A 22,130-nucleotide genomic window follows, 5' to 3' on the forward strand; every position below is an offset into this window, starting at 1 on the left:
GTTCAATGAGACAGAAATGCAGTGATGCAATTCTCGCATTTTCTAGTTTGGCCCTAAATTGCTCTGCAGTTAATCAGGCTTAATTGCCACAGCAGAACTAAGAAGCTATAAATTGTTGCAAAATTACTTCTTGGTTTACCCTTGGTTTAGCTTAAATTTATATTAACTAATCAGCATATTCCAGACACCTCCCACAGGAATATATCTCTAAGAATTTGTATTGGGACATGTGCTATTAAATATTCACAAATAATTTCACAACTGTTCAGTAGTTAAGCATACAGCTCAATAATGAAAATTCCATCGGACAAAAAGGGATTTACTTCCAAGTAAACATGCTTAGGATCCGGCTGCATGTGTGCACAAATGATGGGTGCAGTACAGACTAGAATGTTCTGATACCAGTTTAAAGGAAACTACATTACTGATTGATTGTAAATGACGATGTGAAATGTTCAATCTGTCCTTGAAACAGGCACAGAAGTGGCTTCTCAGAGAAGAAGGCTGGAGGAGCAGAGGCTGGAGCTCTGTTTCCAAAACTCTGATCCCAGCATAGTTCTCCTGGAATAAATAGGAATAATTGGGAGAGAAATAAGGCAGCCACAGAGAATGCAAAATACTTGGAGTATATTTGAATTGTCTTTTTAATGCAAAATGTATAACTTGGATTAGCTACTCACTATTTCACACAGGAAAGCCCGCTGAAGGGGTGTTTTTGTTTTTTGTTTTAAACAGAGCCTGTAGATTTAACAAGATTCACATCAGCTAGATGTCAAATTCTAATTGGGGTGACAAGGCGCTTCATAGCAGTTTATGTAGACCTGACCCCCTCTAGTACTCTTCTCTATAAACTTGCATTGCAGCAGAAGCAAAATCTAGCCTTTTTATGTATTTGTTTTTACTTGCATAACCCTGCACTTTCATACTGACAGCTAAATGTACCAGATAAAAGAGATACTGAATTGGCATAAAGCTTCCACAGCTAGCCATCTGATATTGTGAATCAAAAATTTAGATCAGCCCTGCACGCTCACCAGTGTGGCTTAAGGGTGCCAAGGATGCTGAATCAGCATGTCTGACACCTGAATAACAGTATCATCAGAAAAAATATGTTGGGTGCATTAATGCTCCCATCCTAAAAATAATGCTTTATCTATACTGATGCTGCTTATTATACATTAACAGATTGATAAGAAAGAAAACTATATAATGGCTATATAATGGCTGCAGTCCTCAGAATTTTTACTCTGAAGTAGCTGAGTTGACTTTAGCAGGGCAACTGTGAAGTAAAGATTTTGAGTACTGAATATATGAGTATGGGACTGTCAATAACTGAGATTCATAATCATTCAAAATAATCAACTTTAACTGCATCTGACAAAGGACCAGGGGGTGTCAAAATGCAGCCCTCCAGCTGACCAATAAGTTGGTCTACAATTCCCATCATCCTCAGTCACAGTGGCCAGTCGCCAAGGTTGATGGGAGTTGGGGCGGATTAATGCATAGCCAAGATAGGCACTTGCCTATGGTGGCAAATTGGGGGGGGGGGTCGGGGGCAAATCTTAACCCCCCCTTTTTAAACCATCACTGTGCGGTGGTAGCGGAGATGGGGGCAGATGGCAGGGTGCGGTGCGGGCCCATAGAAGGAGCTCTTGCCATTGCCTCCCCCTCAGTCTCCCCTCACCACCGCCTGAGCACTGCATCCCGCTGGCCAACCCCTGTATCCACCACCATCCCCACCACCATCCCAGCAGCGGTTTAAACAGGTTAAAAACAAGATTTAACTTGCCCCCATCCCTCCCCAAGCCTTTGAGCTGGGGCAGCAAATCTTTTTTGCTTACAGGTGGTAAAAAGCTTAGTCTGCCCCTGATGGGAGTTGTAGGCCAACTTCGGCACTGCAGGGGGGCCGCAGTTTGAGATGTCTGGTTTAGAGCCTTCTAGATAGAATCATAAATGGACACAAGCCCTATTCATCTGTTCACCATCTGTAGTCTGCAAATCATGAGAGGGGGTAAGCAGAAGCATGTTGGCTAGTCCTGTCACTAAAAGCAGGAAGTATGTCCCCTGACTGCACAAGATTCTTAATCATGGGAAGGACCTCTCTATGTGTTCATCACTTGCCTCTGCAAACAAGGAGAATTAGTGGGATGCAGCCACACAGTGCATATTATACCCATTTAAAAAGAATTACACTGGCTGCCAATAAGTTTATGGGCGAAATACAAAGTGCTGGTTATTAGCTACAAAGCCCTAAATGGCTTGGGTTCGAGGCATTTAAGAGAGCACCTTCTTCTTCATCAACCCCACCCCCGGTTAAGATCATCTGGGGAGGTCCGGTTGAGGTTGCACCAGCTCAATTGGTAGCAATTTGAAACTGGGCCTTTTCTAGAGTTGTCATGGGACTCTGGAATGCACTTCCTAACAAAATTAGAGTTTTCCTTTCTCTTAATGTTTTTAAGAAGGACCTAAAAACATACCTGTTTTTACTTTATAGTTTTAAAGTTTTAGAGTTTTTATTGTATTTCAAATCGTTTTAATTAATTAATGTTTTAATTGGTTTTATATTGTGAACTGCCCAGGGACTTTTTTGTATGGGGCGGTATATAAATGTACTAAACTAAATAAAATAATAATAAATAATAATAAAAATATGCAGAAGTATTCCTAACCATGATGGTCTTTCATTTCAGAATTATTGTTCTCATCTTTATATAACAAATACCTTATGTAAAATTCAAAAGAGAGAGAGGTTGGGTTAATCCATTGCAATGGTGAAAGTGGGGGTGTTGTGAGCCAAGCCTGATTTATATACTAAATATGCTCATTAGCTAGCTAGCATACAAGATTAGGCCTGTCTCATCAGTGTCACCAAGTGACCAAGTTCTTTTATATAGTGACCATGTAGGATCTGGGCGCAAGGAAGAAAGGAGATCAAAGCAATCCTAAATGATTCAGTGGGCTTTACTGAGTATAAAAGAATAACAACATCAATCTAACTGAGCAGAAAGCAGAACATTCTATCAGTATTACTAACAATATTTCAACTCTAACCAGCAACAATATTCACCCAGTGTTCCTAACTAACATATGTGTGTGCAATCAGTAATTACAGCTATCTAACAATCTAACAAATCCTAAATAAAACCTTTAGAGAGAAGCAGAGAAAGAAGGAGTAGGAAGGAGGGGGGGGGTCTTAGGAAGGGGGTAGCAGTGATTAGTAGGAAGGATGGAAGAGGGATCCAAGGCTTGTGAAAGCAGCATATTACCAGGATCAGAGGCTTGAGAGCAGTGGGGCTTTCAGCTGAAGGAGAGAGGCTGTAGCTGGGAACAGCAACTTGGGAGCGGTGGTCTGGCTTTTGGTGGTCAAGCAGACAGTTTGCTCAGAGCAAGGTACCATGGCTGGGGAAGTCTAGACTTCTCACTTCGCAGCAGAAGTCACAAACAGTCCCTTCTCCCATGGAAAGAATTCCTGCCTCTAGCCCCACAGCTTGGGCAGCAAACTCCTGGATTATTTATGAGCAAGTCTTGCTTGTAGGCAGAAGATTGCTAGCCTGCCATGTCCAGAGAGCCTCATTCTTTATAGTTGTATTTTCCTTTGATCCCCATAGAGTCTATTTGAAATCTCCTCACCCTTTCCTGGGTCCCCAAAAGGTGACAACTTGCTGCTACCTTCTGGATATCATCATTTAATTATTCAGCCAGTCCAGAGAGATCTTAATCTCATCTTCTGTTAGCTGCTATCTTGAGGAGGGGACATTGCCCAAAGCAAATCTGCATCTCTGAGTTGCAAATGGGCCCCTTCTCTTGTCCCAGATTTGCTAGCCTGGTCCCAAAAGGTGTTAAAAGTCATGAGTTAGTGAGAGAATTAGTTCTATTTGTGTGAGACAGCAATTACATTATTTCTCGTGTACCTCTATCTAGTGTGTAATTATAACAAGAGAATATTTAAAGTAACATAAAAAGGGGTACATGTGTGAGACAAATTAATCAATACATTTGACTAAGGCAGAAGCATCCTGTCAGTGAGGTAAGGGGATTACTGGACGGCAGGTTAATTTCAGCAGTGTGAGACTGGTAATTAAGACTGACCCATTGTGTCTCTTGTGAGTTCCACAAACACTGATAAACAATGCTAGATTACCCCTGCCTTTACAAATCATTTACCAGGTAGTCATGAGATGTGGGTGTCATGTTCACCTCAAGTTCAGGCATTTAATTGAACTCTTAATATAAAATGAAATCAGACACAGGCCTGAGTTCCATATACTTCTGGGTTGGTACCTCTGGTTCTAATGTTGGGGTGCCCAACAGGGGGGACCCCAACCAGTATTCCTTTCACACCTATTTGTGGCATAGGTTTTTGTGAGCTTTATCACTTTATCAGATTATGTGTCCAAATTGGCTTGGATCAATGAAATTTATCAGATTATGTGTCCAAATTGGCTTGGATCAATGAAAGCTTATGCTACAACATATTTATTCGTTTGTATGGTGCTGCAGGACTCTTTGTTGTTTGCTCATATGTGAAATGTATCACAGGATGTTTTTAAAACTGCCAAAAGCCTTCTAGGAATTAGCTGGAACAAGCCAATCTTTGTAGCTTTTGCATGAATAATGCAGTTATTTATTGAGCTTAATGTAAAACTACTGCATTTTAATATGCTAGTTATTCTCATTTAAATAAACTTTGAATTCCAATTTACTCTTTAGAGGTACTAGAAACAACTGGTACAAAATACAAGAATCCATCAGCGAAACCTGAAAAAAGTAGATGTTTCATTTTGAAATCTTATCAGCAAAAATCCAGAGCTGGTTTTCCTTTGTCTGCTCCAAAGTGCTACTGGTTGTCTGGTGTTTGGTGAATAAACATTCTAATGAGGCAAGTCCACACACCAGGGCTCATCCTCTATATGTACAATGAATGTGTATTCATTGTACAGCAGGTTTCACCCCACAGCTATTCAGGAGGCAACAGGTTCCATCACCTACTACTACCTCAAATATTTATATGCTGCTTTTCAACAAAAGTTCTCAAAGTGGTTTACATAGAATACCTTGATTAGAGATGTTCATAGAACCAGGCAATAGGGCGGCAGGGAGGTATGCTGTTGCCCCAATGGACATTAAGAAACATGGATGCAGGTGGGGGGAAAGTGGCAGGAGGGATAAATGCCACCCTCCCTGGCTGTTAAAGGAAGACCCTGCCGCCTTCGAGCCTCCCTGCCCCGGTTCCGTGCACATCCCTAACCTTGATATCTGTTAATCTGCTACGTGTGATGCATATGTTTGCACAACTGTAGATCCTCCCATGTGATTGGGATAGTGTAATGGTAGCAGGAACCAGAGTGCCCACCGGGGCTAGATGAACCCATAGGCTAATAACATACTGTAGTGATGGTAGGGCTTCAGGGGAGGACTAGACCTCACTCAGAGCAACTGCTGGCAGGCTAGGCCTTTCCTAATAAGGAGGAAAAGCCTGGGAAATTCAAAATAGAAGGACCAATCCCAAGGACTGGGCGGGAACTACCTACATAGTCACCTACTGAAGAAGAGAAAGCATTTTTCTCTTAGTTAGTTCTGTCTGAGGAGGGCCCCGAAGAAGCAGCGGGCTGAGAGCTGCTGGGGAAATGGGAAGACTGCAGCCAGTGAGTAACAAGTTAGGACCAGTTCAGTTAGATGGGTGAGGGAACTTATTTTTTCCCCCTTTACTGTATTGCTTAGTATCAGAATTGCCAGGTTTAATGAAAATTTTCTCTTTTACAATCTGCTTTATGAAGAGACAATTGATCTTTTTGCATAATCTTGTTAATTTAATTTAATAATAGACCTTTGTTGGTGAAGTGTGCTACTCTTCATTTTGGGTCTGCCTTAGTCACGCACCTTTGAAGGCCTAGGATTGCTCAGTCCTTTTTGGGAGGGTTTTGCCATTTTACCTCCCACCTTCATCCCCACCCAGGAACCTTATATGGAGAGTGGGTTTTCCTACATCAAAATAAAGTGGATGGTACCAGCCTACTGTGAATCCTTACAGATAAGAATTCAACCCCTGTGAACTCCCCCTTCCTCCTCTGGTTCTTGTAGAAGTCACGACACATACCTGTCAACATGTCCTTATTTTCCCATTCAAGTGAATGGAAAAATAGGGACATGTTGGCAGGTATGCTGTAGGACCCATATTCTTAGGACCCATGTTAGGATTGGAAATTTAGACCATCTGTTCCAACCCTTCTCTGCACTTGGCCCTAGGCCCATCATCTGACCTGGTGTCCTGGCTACACGCCTGGAGGGAAGCATTTCTGGGAGCAACAGAAAAGTAAACTAAAAAGCAGAAAGGGCAGAAGCCACACCTCTTACAGGTTACTGTGCCTTTTAAACATTTAGATAGAGTCCTCATGATGAAGTAGAAAATAAATTTATCTTTTTTAGCATGTCAAACCAGATTCTCAGTAGAGGAGAGAACATTGAGTAAGTTGTTATGCCATTATTTGAATTCTGATGGGGAAGTTACCTGACCAGAGGTGCACCTAGGTAATTTTGGCGCCTGGATCTAATGGTCTTTGGACGCCCACCTGCTGCAAATTAAGCATCTTTTTTTTTTTTACATGTAGGTTCTTGAGGGCACACACCACACCACCCAGGACAGACTAAAGGGGGCCCCCAGGGGTGTAGAAGCCCTGGACTTCAGCTCCGGATACATGGTCTCTTCTATTTTCTATGGAAGAATTTCATCCTAAAATTGTTTCAGCATAGACAAACAGATACAGAAAAATTAACAGTCATACCATGCATATGTTTATTTCCATCACAGTTATCATCTGTATAATTCAACTATGGATGTGAATTAATCGTGATTCGTGCACAGCAGGGGTGGATCCAGCAGGAAATTACAGGGGGTGTAACAGGAATCTTCCCCCATATGATTTCTCCCCCAATATATACAAATATTGGGGTGTGGATTTTCTCTCTCATGCAAATGCACTATGCCAGGCGGTGTCAAACTCAAATCTGGTAGTGGGCAGGATTAGATTCCAATGCGCCTCTGGGGGGCCACACATAGTCTTGCACCACCTTCTGTCTTCCTCCTCCTCTCTGCTCTTTCTCTAATCTCTCACCCACTTGCCCTGCCACTTAAATTAGCTGAATGCACTATTTGTTACACTAAAATACACTCAGGGAAAGATTAATTTGTGTTGGGTTTTTTTATATTTTTAGAAGAAATTCTGAACATACCTGCCAATACCAGATTTTAGTCGATTACAAGCTTATTAAAAAGACAATATGTAAGTTATTTATAGTAACTTATGTAATATGTAAATTATTTATAGTAACTAGTAACTATTGTTACAAGCACGAAGCAAAATAAAATGGTAATGATTAAAAGGGGAAACATGTTGAAAGAGAACAATTTTCTCATATTTTGCTATTTAAGCCATTCTGAGAACTCTGTTGCTAAAAATGTAGCATATAAATATTTTTTAAAAGTGGAGGTGGGGGGACCCACACACAGAGACCAGTTTAGAGCTATAAGCAGTCTAGTATCTTCAGGAACAAAAACAAAAACATATCAAATTTTTTCAGAGCATTCCCCTCCCCCGTTCTTTTTAAAGCTTTTAATACTTTTGTACTGACTAATTTCCTCCCAAGAAGATATACTTTTGGGATGGCAAGTGTTTTTCTTACAAGTTTGAACTAGAACAGTTTTGGTATACTTTGAAAATGTTTTAAACTTAAAAACAAAACTCTTACACTCATGGGGTGGGACTTCTCTCACATGTGCACACACACACACACACACACACAGAGTTCATTGGGGTGGGGCGGGGAGAGAGAAACATGGTGGCTTAAGCAAGGGGAACAAATCACACACAAACAAAACAAACAGCTAAGGGTTAGTTTTTAAAAAATGTTTTACTTTCCTTTTTTGAGGGAGACGACAAGCCCAATGGCCAGCTACCTCAACTCTGCAATTATAGTACATTCAAGTGTGGAGTGGGGGAGCAGCACAAAACTCCAGAAGAACAAATAAGGCTGTGAGATGCCAGGAGAATGTTTAACCCTTTTAAAAACTCTCTGCTACTACCTATCTCAATGAGACACAACACAAATTCACAGTGGGTGCAACTGCACTCTAGTTGCACCCCCCCCACACACACACACTAATCTGCCCCTGGTGCACAGATTCAAAGCTCAGATGGGGCACCTTTAAAAGTGAGGAGAGCAACTTCCAGCTGCGGTTGTGGGCCCCCAGCATCCCTCATATGGTGCTGGCAGTACACACATGGCCTCCACACATGTGTGGCTGCTATTTGCATGGTCAGCGATCTGACTACACAAATGGCTGCCACACCTGCATGAGCACCATGTGTTTGCCACCATCATGCTGACACTGTGCAACGGGTATGGGGGTGTGTGCCACTGCAGCCAGAAGCTGCTGCAAGTGGCGGAGGAACAGGTACTGACCTGCTCTCCTCACTTTTAAAGTTGTCCCGGCTGAGCTTCAAATCTGTGCACAAATTGTGATTCGCGTGTGGCTGAGGCCACGCTGATGTTTCTCTCTCTTCTTCCATTTTAACCTTACAACAACCCTATGAGGTAGTATAGGCTGACAGAGAGTAGATTTATTTACAATATTTCTGCACCAGTTTTCTAAAAGTGTATTTTACCTAAAACAGTTTACACTAAAATAGAACATAAAACAATAAGTTCAAAAATAAGAAAAAAGATCAACATCATAACAAAGCAGCAGGTTAAAACCATGCAAATTCAGCACAAAATCTTAATATCCATTAAAAGCGGGTCTAAAAGAGTAAATCTTAAGGGCCTATTTAAAGAATGGCACCCAGGAAGCTTCACATCCAGGTGTCCACAGCCCTAGATCAACATTCTATCCTCTATAACAGCGTTTCTCAATGTTTTTGGAGTCGTGGACTGGTACATCCTTTGTGCACAGTTTCCAGGACCAGCAGTTAGTGAAGGGGTCGCCCCCCTTGCTCCCACCCCCAGGTACCCCCCAACACAATTTCAGGCTGGGGGGACACCACCACTGGGAGCTCTCCAGAGCTCATTTCTAGGCAGGCAGCCCTTGCTGCTGGGATAACACTAATTTAGGCTCCTCGAAATGAACGTTATCCCAGCAGTGAAGGCTGCCTGCCTAGAAATGAGCTCCGGAGAGCTCCCAGCAGTGGTGGCCCCCACCAGCTTGAAATTGTTTGGTGGGGGGATTAATTCCTCATGGACTTGCATGGACCAGTACTCCACTCCTCACGGACCAGCACCAGTCCACAGACTGATGGTTGAGAAACACTGCTCTATAGCACATTTACTTTTTAAAATCAGTCAGGTATGGAAATAAGTCTATTTACACATGATATTATAAAGATTGTTATAGATACTTCCCATTTCCAAAGCAGTGGAAGTTCCCAAAGTGCAGTACTTCTACTTGGATTCTGGTTTACTTTGAGGGAAATTGCTAGAGAGACTTATCACATCTTCGTAATATTTGTTTTATTTTCAAAAATACAGGTTGAGCATATAGTTGGAGTAGAAATAGCAGATGAGTCCTATAAGCAGCAATAGGTTACATCAAAAATTGCACCACATGTGGGTTCATGTTCCTTACAACAAAAGGGTATTGTAATGAGAATATTTAAAGATAAATACTCAAGATAAAACTTCTGTTAAAACACTAGTTTACTTATGTAGCTTCTAGTACACCAGATATGTATAGGCCTTACAACACAGACAAAGCTTAAAACATCAAAACATAGCATTACAATCCTGTGTAATCCTTTTTTAACACAGGATTTCATGAAAAATAGTTTCAGTGAGCATTGGCTCCGTTCAAGAAACATTAGTTTATGTGCTTATTTACAAACTGTAAAGCAAGACAAGAGTCAAATGAGGTGCATAAAGGCAACCTGAATTAACCATAATTTCCACTTTTTAAAATCCGAAATTTCTAATGAGCAAACAGGAAATCCTAAGAAAATTAGTCAACATTCCAGTATTCCTAACAGTATTCCTAATAAACAGCTAGTGATCACATATACATTGTTTACTGCTTCTTCTTTGTTCTATTGTTACTTTAACTCCAATTTCTAATTAACCTTTTTAGTATAGGTTTAAAATTCCCTCACTAATCCTTATGTCTGAGAAGCAAGAGCAAACTTAGGTCCTAAAACACATCCTGAAAAACAACTAGTTCATGTAAGCAATCATCTTTGAAAAACACAAAGTTATGGGAACACTAGGTAAAACATAGGGTTACAGATAGGTCATCCTCTTTAGGCCTAACTGAATCAAATGAAATAGGGAAAGATCGTTTGATGTTTTAAGCGCCACACACTGCTGTCAATGGTAGGACTGTGCTAGAACAAATATTTCACTGAAAGAAATATACCAGCAAATAATGGTAGAAACACAGCAATGGTTTGCAGAAACATATAAAGCACCCTTGAAAGAGAGTCTGGTAGAGCTGACAGCCTTGTTTGATCAGTAACTATAAGGAGTCAAAGCTGATTCAGAAGTCAGGCCAGGGTTATCTTCATTGTGGGACCTCAGCAATGAAACTCCTTGCTCAGGGAAAGGTTTCCTAGCCACTTTGCTCTCTCTCTTGTTCCACGGGGCTTTTGATCTTCTGGTATGTTAAATGTCTAGTGCTTGAACATATTATAGTGTGCTTTTATTACTCTCCTAAAAATTATTTTCCATTTATAAAATGATGAGCCTCTTCTCACGATTACAGACAGGGACTAAAGGGCAGTCTACAGGGAAGGCGGGTTAAATTTACCTTCCCCGCAGAAAATTGAGCTGGTGTTGCTGGGCATGCTCCCTGCATGCCCAGATGATTCTCCGTGTGCCAAGGAAGCAGGGAGGGCCGGGGGTGTCATCCTCACCCCCAGAAATACAATGATGCATCACGCACTTGCATCATGGGGATCCTCCCTCTTCTCCCTGGGCTCCCCGCAGTGTGCCAACCACGGCTGCGCTACTACACGATCAAGAAAATGGGGTTAAGAGAGCATTCGGTCCCTTAACCTCATTTCAAGGGTGGCAACATAGGTGAGTTTGCCACCGTATTGCCGCTGGGATCGGGCCCGATCATGGCATTTAAAATGCACATGCAAAACTGGGCTGGGCTTCCTCAGCCTAGTTTTCCATGTGTGTGTGAATAGCCTCAATGTATTACTAAAATATAGTAGCATAACCAAAATTAAGGAACGAACTAGAGTAACCCCTTTCCAATATCTAAAATTAACCTCAAATACACTTAAACTGAATTTTTATAGGACCACATCTCAGAGCAACCAATGTATGATCAGTCATGTGTGATAAAATGAAGGCTCAAAATACAAAACTAACGTTTTGCTGCTTACTAGCAACAATTAAAATTAGCAGTTGCTATGTAAACAAGGAAGGACTTCTGCATTAGAAGAGAGTCATCAGTATTAAATTGTTTTAAACTGTTTTAATTTGAATTGTTTTTAAAGGGTTATTTATTTTGTTTTTTATCTTTTTTATTTATGTGAACTTCCTAGAGCCATTTGGGTAAAGGTCAGGGTTATTAAGAACTTAAAAAAAAATTGTAGCTTTTAAAATTATTATTTAACTTGAGAGCTTCTAGGAGATGATTCCACACCAGCACTTGTATCTGTAAATACAGTATTGTTACCTCACTTTTTATGGAGCATTCAGACCACATTAGTGTCAAATCATTGTAGTCTAGTGTTTTCTGTGTGGTCTTTCTGTCTTTGTCCCCCAGGCTGAATTGGAATACTTGGCTGTAATAAGATAAAATTGCAGCATCAGTCCATCCAATATGGATCTGTTAAAACTTTTCAGTTTTAAAAACTTTTCACATTAAAACATTTTGCAGTTTTTAATTAAACTATTTATGTTTCCATGATCTGTCTGTTTAATTGCTTATTTTTGATCCTAGTTGGGGATTAGTGACAGAATAGTCTTAATTGCTCCTTATTGTCCGTTTCTGATCACGTGCAGGGGGATTACTTTAATTACTGATTTCCTTGCATTATTATCTCTCTTTTTGCAATAGTTAAATAGGTATATTTTGATATTTAAAGTGAAAAGAAAAAAGAGAGAAAATCAGGAATAATAGCCTCAAACCCACTTCTGTGGGAACAGAATACTGGGGCAATTAAGATATGTCCTATTTAGGGAACAATTAAGAGTCTCACTAATTTATTTATTTCGTACATTTGTAAACACAAATACGTATCTCTAGGAGGTTTACATAATTAAAACAGAACAATTAAAACTACTGATTAAAACATTAAACTATTAACCCCTGGTCAAAACCAACAGGAAGCAATAAATGGATTGAATGTTCAAGCAAGAAACTTTTAATAAAGGCTTCCAGGGCTCTTTGCTGAATAGAACTTACTTGTGAGTAAATATTATAAAAGGATCTAGGCCATGAGGAAGGGCATTGCTACACAATATAGCACTATATTAAAGTGTTCCCCTCCAGCAGCTTGGCCCTGCTGCTTACTGGCCAAACTGGGGGAAATCTCCCTAACTGAACCAATGTTGAAGTCTCCCATGGGACATCTGGATCTCCAGCTATGAGCCACATCTTTTGTCACTGGAGCAATGGAGCTCCTTTCCTAGAAAATATTTTTCTGAGAGAAATAGTTCCTCTTCTGAGCTGGTATGTTGCTATTGTGACTTTATTGCTCTACTGGCAAGCAAGCTAGGGTTATGCTGGAGCCATTTCTCTCTAGGCATCTTCCTGCACAGCATGGCACCTAAAGTTGCTGCAAGCCCCTGCATCCCCAGGAGTGTGCAGAAGCTTTACATCCAGTCTCCACAACCATATACCAAGATTGGGTGTGTCATACAAACCCACCAATCTCTGCATATCCTGCCCTACTTGCAGCATGGAACAGGGGCGTGACTATAATAGGACAAAGGGGGAGAGTTGTCTGGGGGCCCACTGCCTTGGGGCAAGTCATATGACTGACTCCCCCAGCCGCAAACCTGCCCAGGCTTCCTTCAGTTGTATTCATCCTCTGAAATTGATGTGAGTGTTAAGACCTGGAGCTACCAGAACAGCATGTCTTTCTCTAGAACCATTAAATGACTTGCATCATCCACAATTTACAAAACCTTAAAAAAAAATTAGGATGACGTTCTATTGTGGTGTGTGCGTGCATGCGCGCGCACACACACACTTTACTATGCTTTTTGTTACCACTATTCAGCCTCATTTAAGATTTCTTTACTTCATGAGCTAAGTGGGCGGGGCATTTTAAAATCATGTCTCTGGGCCCACTCCAACCTTACTATGCCCCTGGCACGGAACCCAACATCTATAGCTTAGATTTGAAGCCACCCTGTGTGTGGTTTTGGGAAACTGTGCTCCGACAGATCACAGCTTGTGATCAAAAAATCCCTCTGTATGTGGAGGGCTAATGTCCAGTTACTTGAGAAGAGCACTAGATTAGTCAGTTAACATTGCAATTCTGCTTTAGATTAATTGGAATCTGATTTAGTTAGATTTTTCTTGGCCTGTCTGCTATGATTAGCTATTGGATGTTTTTTTAAAATGCTTCTGATCTTGGTATTTATGCTAAAAATAAAATACAATAAAATAAAATGTTATTTGCATATGTGGCATTTTACTAGTTTCTGTCCTAGTGAGCTCACAATCTAACCACCTGCAGTTAACCAGCTCAGTTGTTTATTTTGCTGAGCAAAAAATCAACAAAAGAATAAATAAATAGCCAGTTCCTAACTGGATCTTCTTAAATCCTACTGATTTCAGTGAGCTCACTGAAGTATGTATAGTAGGGGTTTCAGGCAGCTGATCATGTGATGAATTGCTGTTATAGCAAAGTATGTATACATTGAATGAAGGCCCCAGCTTTTAGATACAGAGTTTATCTGAAATTCACTGCCAAGAATATAAAGTACTTGATCACACTCAAGACCCAGTGAGATACAGTGGTTAGGGAGTTTTGGACTTGAGGGAAATCAAGGTTCAAATCTCCATTCAGTTACATAGCTCACTGTGAGACCTTGGGCCAGACATACTTTATCCCACACTTTCTTACTTACCTCACAAGGTTGTTGTAAAAATAAATGGGAGGGGGACAGTATTCCCTCTAACAGGGATTCCCAGATGTTGTTGACTACACCTCCCATAATCCCCAAGCAAAAGCCAATGCATCTGGGGATTCTGGGAGGTGTAGTCAACAACATCTGGGAATCCCTGTTAGAGGGAACACTGGAGGGGGAGCCTCCCTGCACGCTTCTTGGAGGAAGTGTGGGATAAAAATAATGAGGCAATAATTATTTTGCATGCAAAACCAGACTAAGGGAGCCCAGTCTGGTTTTGCATGCGTGTGTGTCCTGCCGGGATCGGGCTGATCCTGGCAGCACCACGGCGGCAAACCCGCCTATAAAGCTTCCCTTTAAAATGAGGTTAAGGCAGTGAGTGCTCCCTTAACCATTTTAATGATCCTCTAATAGGGAAGGAGGTGGGATCCCCATAATGCACCACACACTTGCACAGTGCACTATTGGAGCTCCTGAGGGTGGTATTTTTAACATTGCTGGCACTGAGTTTATGTACAGTGGTTTTATATACGCAGATAAACAATGTAACTGTATTGAAATAATGTAGAGAGTGCACAGTAAAATTATGTCTAAATTATATATATATAATCTCATCACAATACACTTTTAATTACACATCTCCATCCTTTTCTGTTCAGTTTCTAGTTTCAGTTTTTTGGCAGCCTTTATGACTCCTACTCTATCAAATGTTAGTCATTCATTATACCGCAAACAGAACATGTCTCACTGATGTAACTATACCTTTTTTTAAAACCTTCATTTCTCAGAATTAAGACATATAAAAACTCTTAAAACAAAGACTAGCGTGTATTTAAGGGGGCAATGTGGATTGGTTGGATTATAACAATTATAACAGAGGTTCTTAAACTTAGTCATAGTGAACATTGCTAAGTAAAAAAAAAAGTTCAAGCCTCCCACTGCAACAGCACCAAGCCCAGCCATTAGCAGTTTGTGGCTCCTGTGGGTGGGAGGGGAGGCTCTGGCTCATTTCAGAAGGCTCATTTCTCTTCAGCCTGATAGTCACAAATTGCAGCTAGGCAGTTAGTGCCAGTGTGAGCAGTGCTCGGGGGATGGCAGGAAGTTCCTCGATCTTGTATTTCCCTTAACACGAGAATTTTCAAATTGTGTTCCTAGGAATTCTGGACTTCCTCAGAGTCTTATAAAGAATTCCCTGGTGAGGAGAGCCATAATGGTGACATACTTATCTGAAAGACATCTTTTCCACCACGGCTAATCTTTTCCACCAGTTTTGTTCAAAATCCCTTCCCCTGCTAAGTTTTAAAAATGTGTCTACACCCAGAGTGTGTAACATGATGTTACTTTGGCAAATGTACATTCTCAAACTTGAGTTTACTGTTGTAATATAAAGATATTACAGAGGGCACCTGTTGGTAGGAATTGGTGGGTGTGATGCTTAACTCATCTCTCACACACATTTATTCTTTCCTGCAAAACACTCCAAAGCCATTCAACATAAGAACATAAGAACAGCCCTGCTGGATCAGGCCCAAGGCCCATCTAGTCCAGCATCCTGTTTTGCACAGTGGCCCACCATTCCGCACCCCACACCTATCAAATACATTTTAAAAAGGCGTATACCATCATCTCATACTGTACGGGAAGAAGCAATGGTAAATCCCTCCTGTATTCTACCACAGACAGCCACAGGGCTCTGTGGTCACCAGTAGTTGACACTGGATCAATGGCACACCTTACCGTTACTGTGCTGGGCGGCTGAGCATGACCTCTGCTTTAGAGAAACAGGAGGGAGTGGGGAAAGAAATATGTGAGATGGGAATATGTTTAGTTGTGTGTTGAAATGTTTCTCCTAATGCATATTTGCATAAATATTGATTGATTAAGTGCCATCAAGTCGGTGTCAACTCTTAGCAACCACATAGATTCTCTTCAGGATTATCTGTCTTCAACTTGGCCTTTACGGTCTCGCAGTGGTGCATTCATTCATTGTTGTAATCAAGTCCATCCACCTTGCTGCTGGTTGTCTTCTCTTTCCTTCAACTTTTCCAAGCATTATGAACTTCTCAAGAGAGCTGGATCTTCACATAATGTGTCCGAAGTATGATAGTTTGAGCCTGGTCATTTGTGCCTCGAGTGAAAATTCTGGACTGATTTGTTCTAGGATCCATTTGTTTCTTTTCCTGGCTGTCCATGGTATCCTCAAAAGTCTTCTCCAGCACCAAAGTTCAAAGCATCAATGCTTTTTCTATTGTGCTTCTTTGAAGTCCAGCTTTCGTATCTATGGTTATGGGGAAAACCATTGTCCAAATGATTCTAATCTTTGTAGGTGTAGACACGTCACAGCATCTAAATATCCTTTCCAAGGCCTTCATTGCAATGCTACCAAGTGCTAGTCTGCGGCATATTTCTTGACTACTGAATCCTTTACTGTTGGTCGATCCTAAAAGGCAGAAGCCATCCACCACTTCAATGCCTTCATTGTCAATTCTGAGGCTGGTTGCTGTACCCGTTGTCATTAGCTTAGTCTTCTTTACATTTAGTCACAGTTACATTTTTTCACATGCTGCTCGACTTTCATTACTAGAGCTTGCAGATCATCCGCATTCTCAGCTATCAGACTGGTGTCATCAGCGTAGTGCAGGTTATTGATGTTTCTTCTTCCAGCTTTACAATGACACTCATCTTCTTCCAATCCAGCTTCTCTCAGTATATGTTCAGCATATAAATTGAATAAAGAAGGAGAAAGTATAAAGCCTTGTCTTACTCTTTTGCCGATCTGGAACCAGTCTGTTTCACCATGCTCCATCTGGGCTGTGGCTTCCTGTTCTGTGTATAGGTTTCTCATGAGAACAATGAGATATTCTGGGATGCCCATTTTCCTAAGGATATTCTACAACTTGACATGGTTGACACAATCAAAGGCTTTTCTGTAGTCAATAAAGCACATATTGACTTATTTCTGGTATTCTTTGGCTTTCTCAATTATCCAGTGTGCATCAGCAATGATATCTCTTGTTCCTCGGCCTTTTCTGAAATCAGCTTGGACATCCAGCATTTCCCTTTCCACGTAGGGCTCTAATCTGCGTTGGATGGTCCTGAGCATTATTTTGTTAGTATGTGATATTAAGGATATTGTGCTATGGTGTGCACAATCTGTTCAGTCTCCTTTCTTTGGTATGGGTATGTAGACTAACTTTCTCCAATCTGTTGGCTACTGTGTTCTCCAAATTTGCTGGCATAGTTTGGTTAGAGCCTTGACTGATTCTTCTTCTGTTGCCTGCCATACTTCTGTAGCTATTCTAACAATTCCTGTAGCCTTTCGATTTGGTAGTGACCGGAGTGCTGATCTAACTTCATCTTCCCGTACTAGAGGTTCTTGCAAGTAGGAAATATCTTCTAGAGTCTCTTGAATGTTGACATCCCTGCTGTGCAGATTTTCAGCATTTTCCTTCCATCTCTATTTGATCTTCTCTGAATCAGTTATTACCTGTCCTTTGGCATCCCTTAACATACCAATTTGAGGTTGTAACCCCCCTCTGAGTTCAGAGATCTATTAGAATACTTACCTTGTTTTTCTGTGTCTGTTTCCATCCTCAAGGTCTTTAAAGATGTCATTGTAGTACTGCTCCTTGTCTCTTCTAACAGCTTTCTGAAATTCCCTATTAAGTTCTTTCCTGAGGTCTTTATCTTTCTTGACTTTGGCTTTTCTCCTCTTCTTGGTAATTTCCACGATCTGCTCTGACATCCATTTTGCTTTCTTCTGTTTCTTGGTCCTTGGCAGTCTCTTTTCACATTCGTCCTTAACAAGTTCTTTGATTTCATTCCACAGTTCCTATGGTTCCCTATGAATGAAGTTCAGAACTTCAAAGTGGTTCCTGATGTTCTCCTTGAAAATTGTGGGTACATTCTCAAGGTCATATCGTGGAAGCTGGATAGCTTTGTTTTTCTGCTTTAGCTTGACTTGGAACTTGCACATGAGCAGTTTGTGATCTGTTCCACAAACAGCCCCACCACCAGCCATTGCTGTTATAACGGAATATATTATAGATATACCTGTTTTATATTCTTACATTCTTGTGAGTTCAGTTGCTGTTTGTGCCCTCAAGAACCCATGTGTTAAAAATATTGTGTGTGTTGCAGTGTGTGTGTGTGGGGGGGGGCTCCAAAGCCATTTAGGTCCACGCTCCAAAATTACCTAGGTGCACCTCTGGGTCCTCATCTACCAATGAGGTGTAGTGAACCAAGCTGGGCAGCGTAGGGCTCAAATTCCCAATCAGTCATCATGATACTCACTCAGTAGCCTCACAATCCCTCAACAATCTCTCATCCTAGTCTGCCTCACTTATTGTTAGCCTACTTTCCAGTAGGGTTATAAGATCAAGCAGCAGTGTGTGTGTGTGTGTGTGTGTGTGTGTGTCCCCTCTGCTGTCAACTTCACAATACCTGGACCAATATGAACCCAATTGGGTACAGTTGTAGGACACCTCAATGGCATAGTTTGTGATGATGTCATCCACCCCAGTTCAAGATGACAGATGCATAAACCTTTGAGGGGAAAGTGGGCTACAGCTGTAGGGACACATAGGGATGCCTCAATGGCAAAGCTTGTGATGATGTCATCCACCCTGATTAGATTGTGGACACATGAATGTTTGAGGTGCAAGTGGGCTAACTTGTGAACTGTCTATCTGATTTGAACCAAATTTAGTCAACTTGTAGGCATAGTGAAAGGGAAGTAAGCAGATTAGTTCTTACTAAAACAACTTGTTAGAGGGGGGAAATGAGAGAGCCCCATGAACCAACCTCTTTGGAGGAAAGGCAAGAACAATATTTGATGAGAGCAAGCTCTTGTTTCAGCAGTAAGGAAAGCTTGGGAGGGAACACCACAACCAGCAGGCTACTTCATACAATCTTTTTTTTTTTTTTTAGTAGAACAATTGTCCTATCCAAGTTGGGGAGCTGTGCTAATGTGGAAGGCTCCCATTGTGTAGGAGGACCTTTCCTCCTTCCTTATTAAACAGATGGGTACAACTACCCAGTGGGTAGGATCACCTCCCAACCTTCCCCTACCTGTTACCTTGCTTTTTACTCACACATGATTGCAAAATGGAAGCACACACAGCTTCTGACTGTGGGTAGGATGTTTGTCCTGCCCAGTTAATGATTGTGTGAACTAGCCTCATGCAATTAGAGCCTCATATCATTGGGTAATGGCTTTTGGTGGCTACCATTCCACTATGGTAACAAATGAGTTGGGCCTAAATGAATTCAAATCAGCAAGCTTCACACAGAACTAAAGATGTCTCCCTCAAAGTGAAGTTCATGTTCAAAAAATGTTTCCCATACTCTTCAGTGGTTTGGTGCAGTAATAATTTTTGCAATATTAGCACTTCAGAGCTTTCAAAGTGCTTCATATATATCATCTTACAACAATCCAGTAAAGTAGGTCAGTATTATTTATTTAGTGAATGAGTGAGTGTGTAGTTTTTTATCCTGTTTTTGACAGGAGTCTGCAAAGTGGCTCATCATATTGAGAAGATGAAATAAATGCAAACTACCACCTTAAACAAAACAACATCAGTCCAGTTGAAGCTTGAAGCATCAGTTGAAGGAGTCATTTTTGATGTGCTTGTTTGCTTGCATGCTTCCCGCTTCTGATAGTCTTCTCACATGGCAGTTAGTCTTAGATAGGCCTGTGGGAGGAAGAGGACCAACTGAAAAAGAAGCAGACATCTTAGGTCTTATTATTGTCATACCTGGGCAGGGCAGGTGTGGCAGGAAGCACACTGTGGGAGCAGGCAAGCCAGAGTCAAACAAGCAGGAGATCAGGAGCCAAAGATTAGTTCATTAGGAGCAGGCTAGGTCAAAGTCCAAAAACAAGCAAAGGGCCAGCATCTAGGAGCACCAAGGTAGCACACATCCACAATAAAGTTGCTTCAGCAGTTAGTAGAAGCAAACTGAGGCCTTAAATGCAGAGCCAGCACTGCAGCCCCACCTGAGCCTAGAATGTCTTAAAGGGGCTTGTGTCCTATTTCTTAAGAGCAGACTGTGGCATAGCTGGGTGGCTACTGGTGGGGATTGAGGTGCTTCTGGTTCATTCTCCAACTCATAGCAAGGGGAGTGTTGAGTGGGTCAGTAGGTGCTGGCATTTCCACTGGTGGAGGTGAAGGGCCCTCAAAGCCTGCTTTGTCCTGTGAGTGAGTTCTCTCAGTCAAGAGTCAGACTCACGGATCATAACTACTTCACCTCAAGAGCCCCTAGTGTCCAGCTCAGGGGTCATGACCCCTTCATCCTGAGACGCCTCTGTGTCAGACTTGGGGTTTATGACAATTATTATCCTCATATTGCAGATGGGAGCTGAAGCTGGGAGCGAACAGCTTTGCCTTGGGCTACCAACTGGGTTTATGGAAGATCAGTAGTTGAATTGGGAACTTCCTGATACATAGCTCAGCCTTTTAACCCTATCCTGTATTAAGAGAACATCTTCTTTTCTATGAACCACGCCGCCCAAAGAGATCATCTGGAGAGGTTCATCTGCAGTTGCCACTGGCTCATCTGGTGGCTACTCAGGGATGGGCCTTCTCCATTGCTGCCCCAAGGCTGCCCCTGCTGAAATAAGAGCTTCCCCATCTCTTACAACTTTTTAAAAAAGCAGTGAAGATGCATTTGTTCACCCAGACTTTTAATTAGATATTGTTTTAATTGTGTTTTAATAGTTTTAATGTTTTAAATGTTAATTGTTGAAATGTGTTAATCTTTTTATTGGTTGTTTTATTGTCTTGTAAACCGCCCAGAGAACTTGCGTTTGGGGCGGTATAAAAATGTGTGTGTGTTAAATAAATAAATAAATAAATAAATAAATCCCTAGTGTAGTCCTACCTACTTATAGGTAGAGATGCTGGCAAATGTCAGCAGAAAATATATTCAATTCTTATTTTTGTAGCATTGGAAAACTTATTTTACTGTTTTAAAAACATGACATGAGCTATGTACAGCTTAGCACATAGGATTTACCTTTCTAGAAATAAAACTATTTCTTTTAAAATGTTGTAGGTATATTAAACATTAATTTCAAATATGTGTGGTGCTAGAGATAGACTTGCAAGCTGTTGCATCCTGATGTATCTGGACATGTCTGGTATTCTGCCCGTTCAAAACGGGAGGGGGAGTTGAAAACTGTAGTAAATAAAAGGTAACTTTTATTATATGAAATCAGAAACTCTTCCTCAGTCAACTAGACCAGAAACAGAAGAAATGCATTATTTTTGAGCCCCTCTCTCTTAATTAACAATTATTAACAATAAACAATGAAGATTAGAGACATAATTTTTAAGAAACTGAACGTAGTTTGAAGCATTGCATTGCTTCTAATGGTACACAGATTTTGTCTCACTTGCATCTTGTCAAATAGATTTTGAAGATCTTAGAAACAAACAGTACAAACCCTTATAAAACTTACTAGACACAAAAGTGGGTGAGTGTATGTGCCTTTGAAACTGCCTTTAGTTTGCTGAGAAACCTTTATGTCACCCTAAACAAATAGCAGTATTAACTAGCTGTAAACATGGATATTCAATTCAAATTTAAAACATCAACTAAGGCAAGAGAATATCTGAGATGGACCAAGGCCAAGTGAGAAGAACAGTGGCTGACATCCTAATGAAGTGCTTCTAATGAAATGCTGATGCTTTGTGGGTGCTGCTGCCTTCCAGACTAAGTCAGTGTGCGAGAGGGAGTGATTTTCGCCAAACTCCCTTTAACCAAAAGCACTCCCTGTGGCCCAGAAGTGAGTCCCTGAGGTCCACACAGCCTTCAGGGACCCACTTCTGGATCACAGAGAGAACTTCCGGGGGTGGGGGAGATCAGCAAAACTCTCAGCCAGCAGGGTACTGCTAGTATGTAGTGCAGACATGCCAGTACTCCTTGTGGAGCATTGGCGATTCGTTAGTCAGGTGGCAGGATTGCTCATGCAGAATTTGGTCTCTCTCTCTCTCTCTCTCTCTCAATCTCTAATCTCTAATCTCTATCTCTATCTCTATATATTTTCCCCA

General features: G+C 41.2%; 1 protein-coding gene across 1 annotated transcript in view; it reads right to left on the reverse strand.

Annotated features, from left to right (window-relative positions):
• The window catches only part of TMEM244 (transmembrane protein 244), a 56,825-nt gene extending 36,828 nt beyond the window's left edge, over positions 1-19,997 (reverse strand). The window contains exon 1 of the mRNA XM_053286582.1: positions 19,836-19,997. The gene's annotated coding sequence lies outside the window, so the exon portion shown is untranslated. The remainder of the gene's footprint in view (positions 1-19,835) is intronic.
• Between the last annotated feature and the right edge of the window lie 2,133 nt (positions 19,998-22,130).

This window comes from Hemicordylus capensis, chromosome 1 (assembly GCF_027244095.1).
Source record: "Hemicordylus capensis ecotype Gifberg chromosome 1, rHemCap1.1.pri, whole genome shotgun sequence".
NCBI classification, from domain to species: domain Eukaryota; kingdom Metazoa; phylum Chordata; class Lepidosauria; order Squamata; family Cordylidae; genus Hemicordylus; species Hemicordylus capensis.